Source organism: Peromyscus leucopus, chromosome 8b, assembly GCF_004664715.2.
Source record: "Peromyscus leucopus breed LL Stock chromosome 8b, UCI_PerLeu_2.1, whole genome shotgun sequence".
NCBI classification, from domain to species: domain Eukaryota; kingdom Metazoa; phylum Chordata; class Mammalia; order Rodentia; family Cricetidae; genus Peromyscus; species Peromyscus leucopus.
The window spans coordinates 7457181-7470623 of NC_051086.1; the positions used below are offsets into that span (position 1 = coordinate 7457181).

The 13443-nt window shown below is 45.8% G+C and overlaps 2 pseudogenes; one reads left to right on the forward strand and one right to left on the reverse strand.

Annotated features, from left to right (window-relative positions):
* Positions 1-6121: 6121 nt before the first annotated feature.
* Positions 6122-6998, forward strand: LOC114709481 (annotated as a pseudogene).
* A 2021-nt stretch (positions 6999-9019) lies between these two features.
* LOC114709477 lies at positions 9020-9180 on the reverse strand (annotated as a pseudogene).
* Between the last annotated feature and the right edge of the window lie 4263 nt (positions 9181-13443).

Below are 13443 nucleotides of genomic sequence, written 5' to 3' on the forward strand. Positions count from 1 at the left end.
GAATGTTATATAGAGAAACTCTGTCTTGAAACAAAACAAAACAAAATACTTCATAGTAACAGCTCTTATGAATGACAGTGAGGATGTCCCCAATCCCCAGCCACCCAGGCTGTACTCACCAGCCTGCCTAACTGCTGCAGTGGACAAAAAGGACCTACTAGGCACCAATCATCTGGCCCAAACTTCCCCAGCTGCCCAGCTCCAGCTGCTGATAGGAAAGGGCTCCACCAAGCCCAACCACCCAGCCTACACTTCCCAGTTGTGGTGTTCTGAATGCAAATAGCCCCCATAGACTCGACTCATAGGGAGTGGCATTATTGGAAGTGTGTCACTGGAGGGTAGGCTTTGAGGCTTCAGAAACTCAAGCCACACCTAGTTCCTCTCTCTCTTCCTTCTGCCTGCCGATCCAGATGGAGAACTCTCAGCTCCTTCTCCAGCATCAAGTCTGCCTGCATACCACCATGCTTCCTGCCTTTATGATAATGGACTAAACCTCTGAACTGTAAACCAGCCCCAATTAAATGTTTTCCTTTTTAAGAGTTGCTGTAGTCATGGTGTCTCTTCAGAGCAACAGAAACCCTAAGACACCAGTCTACCCAGCTCCTGCCACATACAGGACGCTGCCAGGCCCAGCTCCTAGTGCTGGCCTGTAAGGGTTCCGACCAAGAAAGCCTTTCCACAGTCCCTCCTGGTGCTGACAGGCAAGCCAGACCACCAGCAACAGGTTCACACTCTCCATTAATCAACTAACTGTAAACATACAAATCTCACCGAAGAAACATGTCTTCTCAAAAACCGCCAACCCCATGCTAAGGGACCCCACTGACAAGGGCCTGGAAGGACTTCTAGATGAAGAATTAACAGGAATGATTGATTATAATTATGTTCAAACAACATAAAGAAGAAGGGAGTGCACTGAGGCCGAAGAGATGCTTCGGTGGTTAAGAGCACTGGCTGCTCCTGCAGAGGACCAGGTTTGGTTCCCAGAACCCACATGGTGACTCACAACTGTGTGTAACTCCAGTTCCAGGGGATCCGATGCCCTCTTCTGTCAGGCACCAGACATACACACGGTTCACGGGCATACACATAAGGTAAAATAAACAAATATCTTTTTAAAGGTTAGGAGATGAAAATGAGTAGGTTACCCAAGTGGTTAAACGCAGTTGCAACACCCCTTAACAACCTGAGACAGTTTCACAGTTTCTGCAGAGAGACAGTGAGAGTGCATGAGAGAGGTGAGGAGATGTGCCTGGGTCCATCCTGGATGCTGTAACTAAGTCTACAATCAACTGCTTTCACATGACACATGGGTACCGGCAAGGTCTATCCTGCACGGGACTCTCTTTTGGTACCCAGTCTGCCAACACCTCACTGTCCTCGGATGGAGGAGAGTGAGGCAGGGTAGTCCTGTAAAGATGCTGAACCCCACCCTCATGATCTAGTTCATCCTCAACGTCGCCTTCATCACCCACAGTCACGTTAGAGTTTGGACTTGAGCATAAGGACTCTGGACTAAGATAAGCACAGATGTGCTTCTCTGCTCCTTTCTATCACATGCGGAGTCTATCGTTGTTCTCCCCAAAACTGAGTCCACAGCAGAGAGCTTTTCAGGAACAATGTTTTTGTTTTATTTAGCAAGAAGGGGATAGAAAGGGAGAAAATTCTTGGGCTAAATAGGAAATTTGTATTTGCCAACATCTTCGTCAGAGATATTTTCCATTGTAAGAATCATGATTTCATTCATTAGATACACTGCTGGTGGACCTTTCTATTAATACACAATTAGATATTTGGTATCTCTCCAATCTCCCAATACCATTGCTAACTTCACTGTTGTTATTGCCATTCCACTGTTTTGTAGTCAGTAGGCAGATCTGAAACAATTATATATTACATTCTTTTTTTGTTTGTTTGTTTTTTCAAGGCAGGGTTTCTCCATGTAGTTTTGGTGCCTGTCCTGTATCTTGCTCTGTAGACCAGGCTGGCCTCAAACTCACAGAGATCAATCTGCCTGGCTCTCCCTCCCTGGTGCTGGCATTAAAGGTGTGAGCCACCACCGCCCAACCAAATCTTTTTTTTTTTAATATGTATTTATTGATTATGTATACAGTGTTCTGTCTACATGCCAGAAGAGGACACCAGATTGAGCCACCATGTGGTTTCTGGGAATTGAACTCAGGACCTCTGGAAGAGCAGCCAGTGCTCTTAGCCACTCATATATTTGATTATCTTAACCACTATATGTTGGATTCTGACATGGATTGCAACTCCCAACTTTGTATACGTGTACATTAATATTCCGTTTATTTTAACCTGTCACAGACGGGCTGGATCCTCAAAGCTTTATGCTAGTTATACTGAGATGATCAGTAGGACATCCCAGGCTCTTTTCCCACCACGGAAACCTGCATAATGAAAATACACAGGATGAATTTCATTTTTTAAAGTGCCAGAAAAATTGAGAGGGTGTAGATGAAATGCTACAGGCAGTCACTGGCTGCTGAGGAAGGGACAAGCCCCGGGTAGGTTTCCCCGCCCTGAGCAGTCAGTCCTAAAGGTATGTACACACCGGCAACATTAAATGTACTCGGTCACGAACCCTAGAGGGGGTTGTGGGTAAGCAAGGAGGGGAAGGAGGAAGGAGGGGTGGAAGTGATGTAAATACAGTGGACTCATATGTGAAATTCCCAAAAACGTAAATTTAAAAAACGAAATGAACAAGGCGAAGCACCCCAGAGCCAGGAAGGGTGTCGAAAGTTCCTTGCATTTGTGCACTAGTCTCCTCTTCTAGCCAGCGGACAGAGGTTCCACCTCGCAGCTCCTTCCTTGGAACAGAAATAGGGATGTGACGTGCAGTCAATGCCCTGGACTTGGGGAGTGTGGGGAGACTTGTTTCTTTCCCTACACAATTGAGCCCCTGAAAGAGCTCAGAGAAGTTGGCGGCTTCAGGGCCAGGAGCTCAGATCTCTCCGCAGCGCCCAGGAGGCTGCATTACCACAGTGGAACACTAGAGGGAGACAGAGATCATGCGCTGAATATTTAAAAGGCTGAACCAGGAGAAATGTAGAGAAGACCCAAATTCACCAAGAATTTGTGGGTCCCCAGAATCTCTTGCATGATTTGTAAATGGCTTCCCTAGTGTAAAGGACAATAAAGACTGTTTGTTAAATCAGAGATGTCCAGCCGGGCGATGGTGGCGCACGCCTTTAATCCCAGCACTCGGGAGACAGAGCCAGGTGGATCTCTGTGAGTTCGAGGCCAGCCTGGACTACCAAGTGAGTCCCAGGAAAGGCGCAAAGCTACACAGAGAAACCCTGTCTCAAAAAACCAAAAAAAAAAAAAAAAAAAAAAAAAAAATCAGAGATGTCCAAATATCAACAAAAAGTTACTAGCCTTTAATTATATGCACATACATGCACACGACTTATCCTGAGCTGAACGGAAGCAAGAAAATAACCATCCAGAAACTTACCCCAAACACATTAATGTGACAAAACAGTTAAAATACCTAAACAAATAAAAAGAATCTCAATTGCCAGCCAGGAACACCACTTTATATAACTGGAATAAGAAAGTTTTCTATTGTGAGAGCCAAGAGCATCTAGGACCTACTTCTTACAAATGTTATTTAGGATATTTAAATATCAGAATAACAAGTGTTTTGATTGACTACGTACACCAATATGATGTGGAGGTTTTTACATGTATGAGTGTTTTGCCTGCCTGTATGTCTGTGAAGCACAGGTAACGCCTGGTGTCCACAGAGATCAGAAGAGGGTGTGTGGTCCCCGAAACTGGAGTTATGGGCAGTTGTGAGCTGCTATGTGGGTGATAAGAACCAAACCTGGGTCCTCTGCCAGAGTAGCAAGCTCTTTTAACCACTGAGCCATATTTCCATTCTCATGATTTGATTTTTAGATATTGTCTACCTCCTAAAATGAGGGTTTTTATTAGATTTCATTTTTAAAGTGATTTAAGTAGGAAAAAAATTAGTGTCTCAAAAAAATTTTGAAACACGTTAAGTTATATATTACCTGACAAAGAATTTAGAATAATCATTCTGAGATGCGCAATAAATTTTTTAAAAAAAACATAATCATGTATCTAACAAAATCAAGAAACCCATGATGTTAATAAGAAATAGACGTTGGGCAGTAGTGATGCACACCTTTAAACCTGGCACTCAGGAGGCAGAGCAGGTAGATCGTGACGTTCAAGGCCAGCCTAGTCTACAGAGCAAGTTCCAGGACAGCCAGGGCTACACAGAAAAACCCTGTCTGGAAAAGAAAAAGAAAAAAAGGACAACATTACAAAGAGCCAAAATAACTACTGCACTGGAAATCCAGAACTGAACTGAGAAGTTCAGTCTCCGAAGCTGCCAACATTGAAAGCGTCAAGGCAGAGAAGGAGATGGGAGCCTGGAAGCCTCTCAGTCCTGCCATGTCATCTGTAAGCAGAGAACTACAAAATTACGGGACTGTGTGCTGCTCACTTCAGCAGCACATTTGCTAAAACTGGAATGATGCAGAGAATTTACATGCACATTCGTGGAGCATGCTCTACTTCTGGAAAAGTCCATATGAAAGTCTACAATCTTGAAACTCAAGTAAAAGATGTGACTAGAGGAGACAGGAGAACACGGGACATGAAGGTATGCTGAGGGAGGATGCTTGGGGTTAGAGGTTTCAATAGGAAGGGGGCTGGAGGGATGGGGAGTGGAGCGGGTAAGGATTGGGACATCAAAACTAAGGGTGTACAAAGAATCCTTATGGGAATCCACTAGTTTGTAAACTTTTTTTTTTTTAAATATAGTATCAAAAATGAGTTCGAACACAGGTACCCTGCACTGAGCGGACAACAGGGCCCCCAGAAGACATGGGTTATTAAGTGAAAATCTTTGTCGGACACAGGATATCTCCCTACCAACCCCAACCGTTGGGCAGGGAGACCCCAGAAGCACTCAAAACAATACACACTGTTGCCATTTCTCGTGGTTGCCCCCCATAACTGAATGATGAGACCCTGTTGCTGAAGATACCACACACCTAGATTACAAGATACAGAAGTCAATCTCAAACTGCTAGGTATGATATGCCATCGGGGCAATGGTGGCAAGATGGTTGGTTTCACTTAAGGCCTGCTTCACAGTAGGGATTTTTTTATGTCTGGTACTGCAAATCTCATCAAAAGCCTATGGCTGGGAAACCATGATTGCTGGGGGAACCTTCTGGCGGTGTTTCACTGAATGGTCACCCTGTCAAATTCCCTCGTAAATGTTTATGTGTGTACCCATATATATTGCTGCTGTCAATCAAAGGAAGGCCTTATTGCAGTGGGTAGGGGTAATGTAGAGACTTATAGCTAATCAGAGTGCCAAGAACAGTGCCTGTGAGTGTGAGTGCTATGCCAACCTCCCCTGAACCAAGCCTCGGGGAAGAAGGAGGGGCAGGGCAGAGTGTAGCAGCCAGATGAGGAGAGCTGGAGCTGCTAAACACCGCCTCTGGTCATGGCACGGCTGGTGTGCCAGCAGCCTGGCTGGTCCAAGGCTTTCTCAGAGGCCCTGATATAAGGACATGGAAACCAGAGTTCTGTGTCCTCTCCAAGGTCAACTTGGCAAGGTCCGGTGTGGGACTGAGGACAGGGTCTGAAGGAGTTAAGGTTTTAATTCGTGGAAACGTGATGTTCCCCCTGAAGAGACTAGAGTTATCAGTCCCAAGACTGCTGTGTGCTCAGTCTATGGCACACTTGAGAAATCCTGTGTCCCTTTCATACAATGCTGCTTGATTGATCTGTGGACTTCATCCCATTGCAGGATAGCTTTCTGCTGACTCTGTCCCGTTTTCCCCCTGCAAACCATGTACAAGATGCTGTACTTCTTAATACCCTGTTCTCGGGAGCAATCGGCTTGTGCAAGATCCCACACGTTCCTGTCTTGTTTCTCATCCCCTGGTCCTCTCTCTCCCTCTCTCAGGACCCTGTCACTGAAGGGCCACCTGTTGGTGCTCCATGTCACCACTGCACACATCGACTCACAGAGGCCTTGCGCGTCTGCACAAGGTCGTCACAGGATCAAGGAAGTCAAAATTCCAGCGGGGGCTCCTTCTTCAGAAGACACCAAATGGCGGATGGTGCCTGTGCTTCAGGAGGGCCTGGAGGATGGGGGCGCAGAATGAGGAGGCCATGGTGGCTTCCACAGAGGATTTGGCAGTAGTCTTAGGGGCTGTGGTCATGGTCAATGCTGGGACTGCAGTTGAGGCCGCCGGGCTTCTGGAAGTAAAGCTGAGGACAAAGATGGATCCCCGTCACCAAGCTGGGGCACCTGGTGGAGGACATAAAAACCAAGTCCCTGGAGATCTACCCGTTCTCCCTCTCCATTAAGGAATCCGAGATCATTGACTTTTTCCTGGGTACATCCCTAAAAGGATGAGGTTCTAAAGATCATGCCAGTGCAGAAGCAGACTCGGGCTGGCCAGCCGACCAGGTTCAAGGCTTTTGTCGCTATTGGGGACTACAGTGGTCATGTTGGTCTTGGTGTGAAGTGCTCCAAGGAAGTAGCCACTGCCATCCCAGGGGCCATCGTCTTGGCCAAGCTGTCCATTGTCCCTGTGCGGAGAGGCTACTGGGGGAACAAGATTGGCAAGCCCCACACTGTCCCGTGCAAAGTGACAGGCCGCTGTGGCTCTGTGTTGGTGCGTCTCATCCCTGCCCCCAGGGGCACTGGCATCGTCTCTGTTCCTGTGCCCGAGAAGGTGCTCATGATAGCCGGTATTGATGACTGCTACACGTCAGCCAGGGGCTGCACTGCCACCCTGGGCAACTTTGCCAAGGCCACCTTTGATGCCATCTCCAAGACCTACAGCTACCTGACCCCTGACCTCTGGAAAGAAACCGTATTCACCAAGTCTCTTCATCAGGAATTCACTGACCACCTTGTGAAAATCCACACCAGAGTCTCTGCTCAGAGGACCCAGACTCCAGCTGTGGCCACCACATAAGGGTTTTTTGTTTGGTTGGTTGGTTGTTTTGTTTTTTGGTTTTTTTTTGTTTTTTTGTTTTTTGGTTTTGTTTTGTTTTGGTTTGGTTTTTGGTTTTTTTCAAGACAGGGTTTCTCTGTGTACCCTTGGCTGTCCTGAAACTCACTCGGTAGACCAGGCTGGCCTCGAACTCAGAGATCCACTTGCTACTGCCTCCCAAGTGCCACCACAGCCCGGCCACATAAGGGTTTTTATACAAGAAAAACAAAGTGAATTATGTCAATTTAAAAAAAAAAAAAATCCTACCAGCCATGGTAGCCCATGCCTTTGTCTCAAAACAAAACAGCAACAACAACAACAACAACAACAAAAGCAAACAAACAAAAAACCCAGTAGAGCTGCCTCTGAAGAGAAACATTTGAGGAGGAGTGGAATTGGGTGTGTGCGAGGTGAGGTGGAGAAAGGAATTGGGAAGAGGGGAGGGAGAGGAAACTTTGGTTGGGATATAAAAATAAAAAATAAACAAACAAAAATCCCAGCAGGGATGGAGGAGGAGGCCTGTATGGCAGCTGGTACTGTTGGGAAAGAGAGTCATTTCTTTGTGGATGTGGCTATGAGAGGTGGCCCGGGCCCCAGGCAACGGCCACACACTTGTGTGCACAGTCAGCACTAGATGAACTCAGGGAGATATTAATAATAAATACAAAACAGAGATGGAATTAGGAGGGGGCAGGTTGGGGGTCCCATGGGGTCTTGGGGGGGTTAGTGGGGAGTTGATATGATCAAATACTTTGTCTATATGGATGAAATTTACACAGGATAAATAAAAATTGCTTAATTATATTAATTCCAGAAAGGAAGAGGAAAAGGGGGTCAGGAATTCTAGAAAGAAAAAAAAAGCAGTGGTTGAAACTTCCACAAATTTTAAGAACGGTGTAGACACATTGCAAAGCGTAGGGATCGCCAGTGAAATAAAGCCATGACACACAGCGAACAAAGGGTCCACAGTCAGGAGGTCTCACGGCAAGTGCGCGGGATGGAAATGTAACTAAGAGACGCATGTAAAGAGCAGAGAGAATGGTAACAAGCATCTGCTTAATACCACGGGCAGTGCAAACCAAGGCACCCCACAGCTTCAAGTTCACAATACACTTTTATTTCCCTTTATCCTGGCCACTGGCGTCACGGCAGTGATGTGTCCTATGGTCCTATGTACAGTGACGTCACTGTGTGACAGCTGAGAACTTCGTCCTCTGGTTAAAGCGCTCTGTGTGTGTGTGTGTGTGTGTGTGTGTGTCTGTCTGTCTGTCTTCTGTGTGTGTGTGTGTCTGTTTGTCTCTCTCTCCCTCTGTGTGTGTGTGTCTGTCTGTCTTTTCTCTCTCTCTCTCTCTCTCTCTCTCTCTCTCTCTCTCTCTCTCTGGCTTCTCTCTCTCTCTCTCTCTCTCTCTCTCTCTCTCTGGCTTCCTCCGAATTTTTTTCTCACCATCATAACGTGAGTACACCATCGTGTCTGATATGAAACCCATTGTTTAGCTCCTCTGCTCAGAGAACGAACGATCTCCCTTCGGGGCTGAGGAACAGACTCTGTGGCTTGACTGTCTGAGATGGGCCGCCCTGCTGTGGGTTTTCATTTCATTCTATCCCTGGATCACAAACATGTACTTCATTACTTCATTTTCAAGCAAAAATAATATTTTACCAAGTATATTAAAATTAGAAATTATACCTCCAAACAAATGATAGATAAAAAGAAAAAGATGGGAAAATTTTTCCCCTTAAACGTGTCTCAATAGTGTTATTTTTAAAACCCCACAAACAACATCATCTCAAAATATACTCATGAGTTTTGTGCAATTGGGCAGATTTTTTTCTTTCTTTCTTTCTTTTTTTTTTTAGCTGTTTAAAAGGTTCTACATTTTATTCCACTCCTCCAACTTAAACACGACAAAGTCTCCCGGTTAAAATGTTGAATTCCATGTGATAGGATTGCTCGATGATCCACAATTCAATATAAAATCTCAGTTTTGCCATTGTGTGAATCCTTACAGACCCAGCTTTGTTCTCCTTTGTTCTCAGTGTCTTCTCTTGGAGTTGTACCTGATTTTGTTACCAGTTTTCATCTGAATCCACTGAGGAACAGGATAATTTGCTTTTGTTTCTTGGCTGGGAATCACTTGATTCTGAAAGTCTTGTGAGAAGACATGGTGAAAAGTCGAGTCAGGGGCCCACTGCCCGGTGGAGGAGGAGGAGGAGGGAAGGAGAAGAGGAGGGCAGATTTCTTGCAGTGTGTGGGTGTGGGTGTTTTTCCTCTCTGTGCGACTGTACTCTGTGAGCAGGCCTGGTGCCGGTGGAAACCAAAAGGAGACTGCAGTTCCAGACGGCTAGGAGCCACCGTGTGGGTGCCCGTGAGCAAAGCAGCAGCCAGCCAGTGCTCCTAACTGTGAGCCATCTCTCCGGTCCTCTTTTTAATACTTGTGTGTGTGTGTATGTGTGTGTGTGTGTGTGTGTGTGTGTGTGTGTGTGTGTGTGTCCATGGCCTGGGACATGTCAAGACCCTCTCTCTGACTGTGACTTGTGGAACCATAGATATAATATGTCTCTGCCTCATTTCGCATCTGTCTTTAAATTAGCTACAGATAATTGATCTTGAATTTCTTCAGATTTTAGTTTAGTTTTAGTTATGGGGTGGGGAGAGTGTGGTTTGATTGAAAATGACCCACACAGACTCATACACATGAGTGATTAGTCACCAGGGCATAGAACTGTTTGGGAAGGATTAGGAAGTGTGGCCTTGTTGAAGGAAGTATGTCACTGAGGTTGGCTTTGAGGTTTCAAAAGTCCATGCCGCCAGGCGTTGGTGGCGCACGCCTTTAATCCCAGCACTCGGGAGGCAGAGCCAGGCGGATCTCTGTGAGTTCGAGGCCAGCCTGGGCTACCAAGTGAGCTCCAGGAAAGGCGCAAAGCTACACAGAGAAACCCTGTCTCGAAAATCAAAAAAAAAAAAAAAAAAAGTCCATGCCAAGCCCAATGTCTCTCTCTGCCTGCTGCCTGCAGGTCAGGATGTAAAGCTCTCAGCTACTGCTCCAGCACCATGCCTGTCTGCTTCCTGCCATGATGATCATGGACTAAACCTCTAAACCAGTGGTTCTCAACCTGTGGGTTGAGACCCCTTTGTGGGTCAAATGACCCTTTCTCGGGGGTCATCTAAGACTATCAGAAAACACAGGTATTTACATTATGAGTCACAACAATAGCAAAAGTACAGCTATGAAGTAGCAATGAAAATAATTTTATGGTTGGGGGTCACCATAACATGAGGGACTGTGTTAAAGGGTGGCAGCGTTAGGAAGCCCCTAATTAAATGCTCTCCTTCGTAAGTGTTGCCTTGGTCTCTTCACAGCAATAGAACAGTAATTAAGACGGAAGTGGTCTGCACACGTGAGAGCAGACCCCACAGAGGCCAGAAGCATCAGATCTCTCTGGGGCAGGATACAGGAAGTTGTTAGCAAACGATGTGGGTGATAGGAATCAAACCTGTGTCCTCTGCAAGAGCAGTAAGTTCTCTTAACTGCGGAACCATCTCGACAGCCCAAGGCTCTTGCATTTTTATTTTCTCCATCTCATTTCCCATTTCTTCTCCATTACTTCTTACTGACACGTTGCCTGTACAATTAATTCCTGCTTGTTTCTATTTACTGTTTATTTCCTTGTTTAGAGTTTTCTGTGTTTCAGCTCCTTGAGCATCTTTCAAATGGTTATTTGTAATTCTCTAAGTGATCCATGAACCTTGGGTCCTACTGACCGGTGTCTAGTGTTTCCTTGTCGCCGCCGCTGTTCTGTTGTATCGTGACTCTCGGCGTCTGTGGATGCTGTTACCTTCCATTAACATTTGTGCTTTTGAAAACCGATCAGCAGGACCTCCCTTAAGGAAAGTTAAGGATAATAAGATGGAAATTTCTCAAAGCATCAATAATGGAATGCCAGCCAGGCAGCGGTGGCTCACGCCTTTAATCCCAGCACTCGGGAGGCAGAGGCAGGTGGATCTCTGTGAGTTCCAGGCCAGCCTGGTCTACAGAGCAAGACCAGGGACAGGCACCAAAACTACACAGAGAAACCCTGTCTCGGAAAAAAAAAAATGGAATGACTGGAGAGTCGGGTAATCCCACTACTGAATGTAGGCAACCAGACACTATGGTCAGGGTTGAGATATCTATTATTTATCTCAGGTACGGATGGAATCAACTTCAGTGTCCATGAATGGAAAGATGAGTAGGAGTATGTGGGAGGAAGGTTACAAGTGGCTAAGGGTTTTGGTATGTTGGGGTGATATTGGTCAAAACCGACAAACTTTAGTGACCCATGTACAAGAAGGCCAAGAGATTTGTTCACCTTGCTGAGTATGTTTAATATATTGTATTACTTAGAAGTGCTAATAGGGCTGAGAGATGGCTCAGTGGTTAAGAGAACTTACTCTCCCAGAAGACCTGGGTTCTGTTCTGAGCACCTACATGGTGGCTCACAACCACCTATACCCTCGGTTCTGGGGAATCTGACACCTTCTCACCTCTGAAGGCACCAGGCACACACACAGTATACATACATACCTGCCAATACTCATATACATAAAAATAAAATAATCTTTAAAAAAATAACCAAAGCGCCGGGCGGTGGTGGCACATGCCTTTAAACCCAGCACTCGGGAGGCAGAGCCAGGCGGATCTCTGTGAGTTCGAGGCTAGCCTGGTCTACAAAGGGAGTCCCAGGAAAGGCACAAAGCTACACAGAGAAACCCTGTCTCAAAAAAAAAAAAAAAAAAAACACCAAAGCAATGGAGCTGTTGGCTCAGTGTTGAGAGCACTTACTGCTCTTGCAGAGAACCCGGGTTATACTCCCAGCACCCAGACGGTGGTTCCCAGCCATCTGACCCAGAGGGTCCGATTCCCTCTTCCCACCTCTGTAACACAGGACACACACATGCATGTGGGGCATTTACCCACCACCCCCACAGTTCCCCAGAGTTTTCTTGAGTGCGATCAGCAGGAAATATTAGATAGAAGGATTTATTGTGGAGAATATCGCGGAGATAAACAGATAGAAAATAAAGGATAGCCTCGAGAGGGCCTGGAACCTATTCCAACGACCCCCGACTGTCTCTGGCCCAGGGTTTTTATAGAGACGCCAAGGGGTGGAGCAAAAGACCTCCTCCCCCAGGACAGCCAAGTGCAGGCCAGCTTAGCTTTGATGGGCCATGTTTGGAGAAGGAAATAACCACAGCAGTTTCTGCAACATACTCTTCCTCTAAAACGGAATTTCAGGAATCTATAACAGGACCCCAGTCCCTTTAGCTAATAATTTGAACAATGTGTCATTGGGATCAGATCACCTTCCACTCAAGCATTTCTGTAGACAAGAGATTCAGAAACAGGGGAGAGTTCTCAGCCTGCCGTCAGCACACCGGGTCTTTCCTGTGCCCAGATAAACAACTGTAATAAACGTGGGACATTTGTTACACACCCATTATCAGTTCACCAAAACTCAGATGGAGGGGGTTAGAGAGATGGCTCAGAAGTTAAGAGCACTTGCTGCTCTTCCAGAAGACTGGGGTTTGATTCCCAGCACCCACATAGTTGTGGTGATATATTGTGAACCCCTAAAAACTTATCTGGGGATCAAAGGACAGAGCCAGGCACTAGATTAGACATAGAGGTCAGGTAGTGGTGGCACACACCCTTAAGCCTATCACTGGGGAGGCAGAGATCCGTCTGGATCTCTGTGAGTTCAAGGCCACACTGGGAACAGATCCAAGCATGGTGGCGCACACCTTTAATCCCAAGATTCATGTTACACATAATGGTTCACAACTGTCTGTAACTCCAGTTCCCGGGGACCTGACGCCCCCTTCTGGCCCCCTTAGGCACTACATGATCATGGTGCACAGACATAGGTGCAGGCGGAACACCTACACACATAAAAATAAAAAATTAATAATGATGTGGATTCTCCGAGATATGGATACTCAGAAAATCCAATACACATGCAAAGAAAACAGGAAAGCTTTAATTAATGGATCTAATCTAAATAATTGCAAGAATATTTATATTGCAAAGGATACTTATCAATGTAACAAAATCTATAACAACTTTGACAACAGCTCAAATCCTACTAAATATCAGTACACTATTTTTCAAAGAAACTCTACAGCAAAAAAATCTTTCATCAATCATCAAACCTTACTATTTTTTAATGTGCTCACACTCAGGGTCAGCCTTGCAAGAGGGTAGACTGGGACAAAGCTTTTGTTTCAAAGTTCAAACCTACTAAGAGTTCACACTAGACAGAACCAGACAAATGCGAGGTATGTGGCCAAGTCCCTGACTGGTGTTCAGTGCTTACAAGACAGCAGAGAATCCACACACAGAGAAACCCTACAGAGGAAAAGAACATGGCAAAGTCACTAGTCATGGCT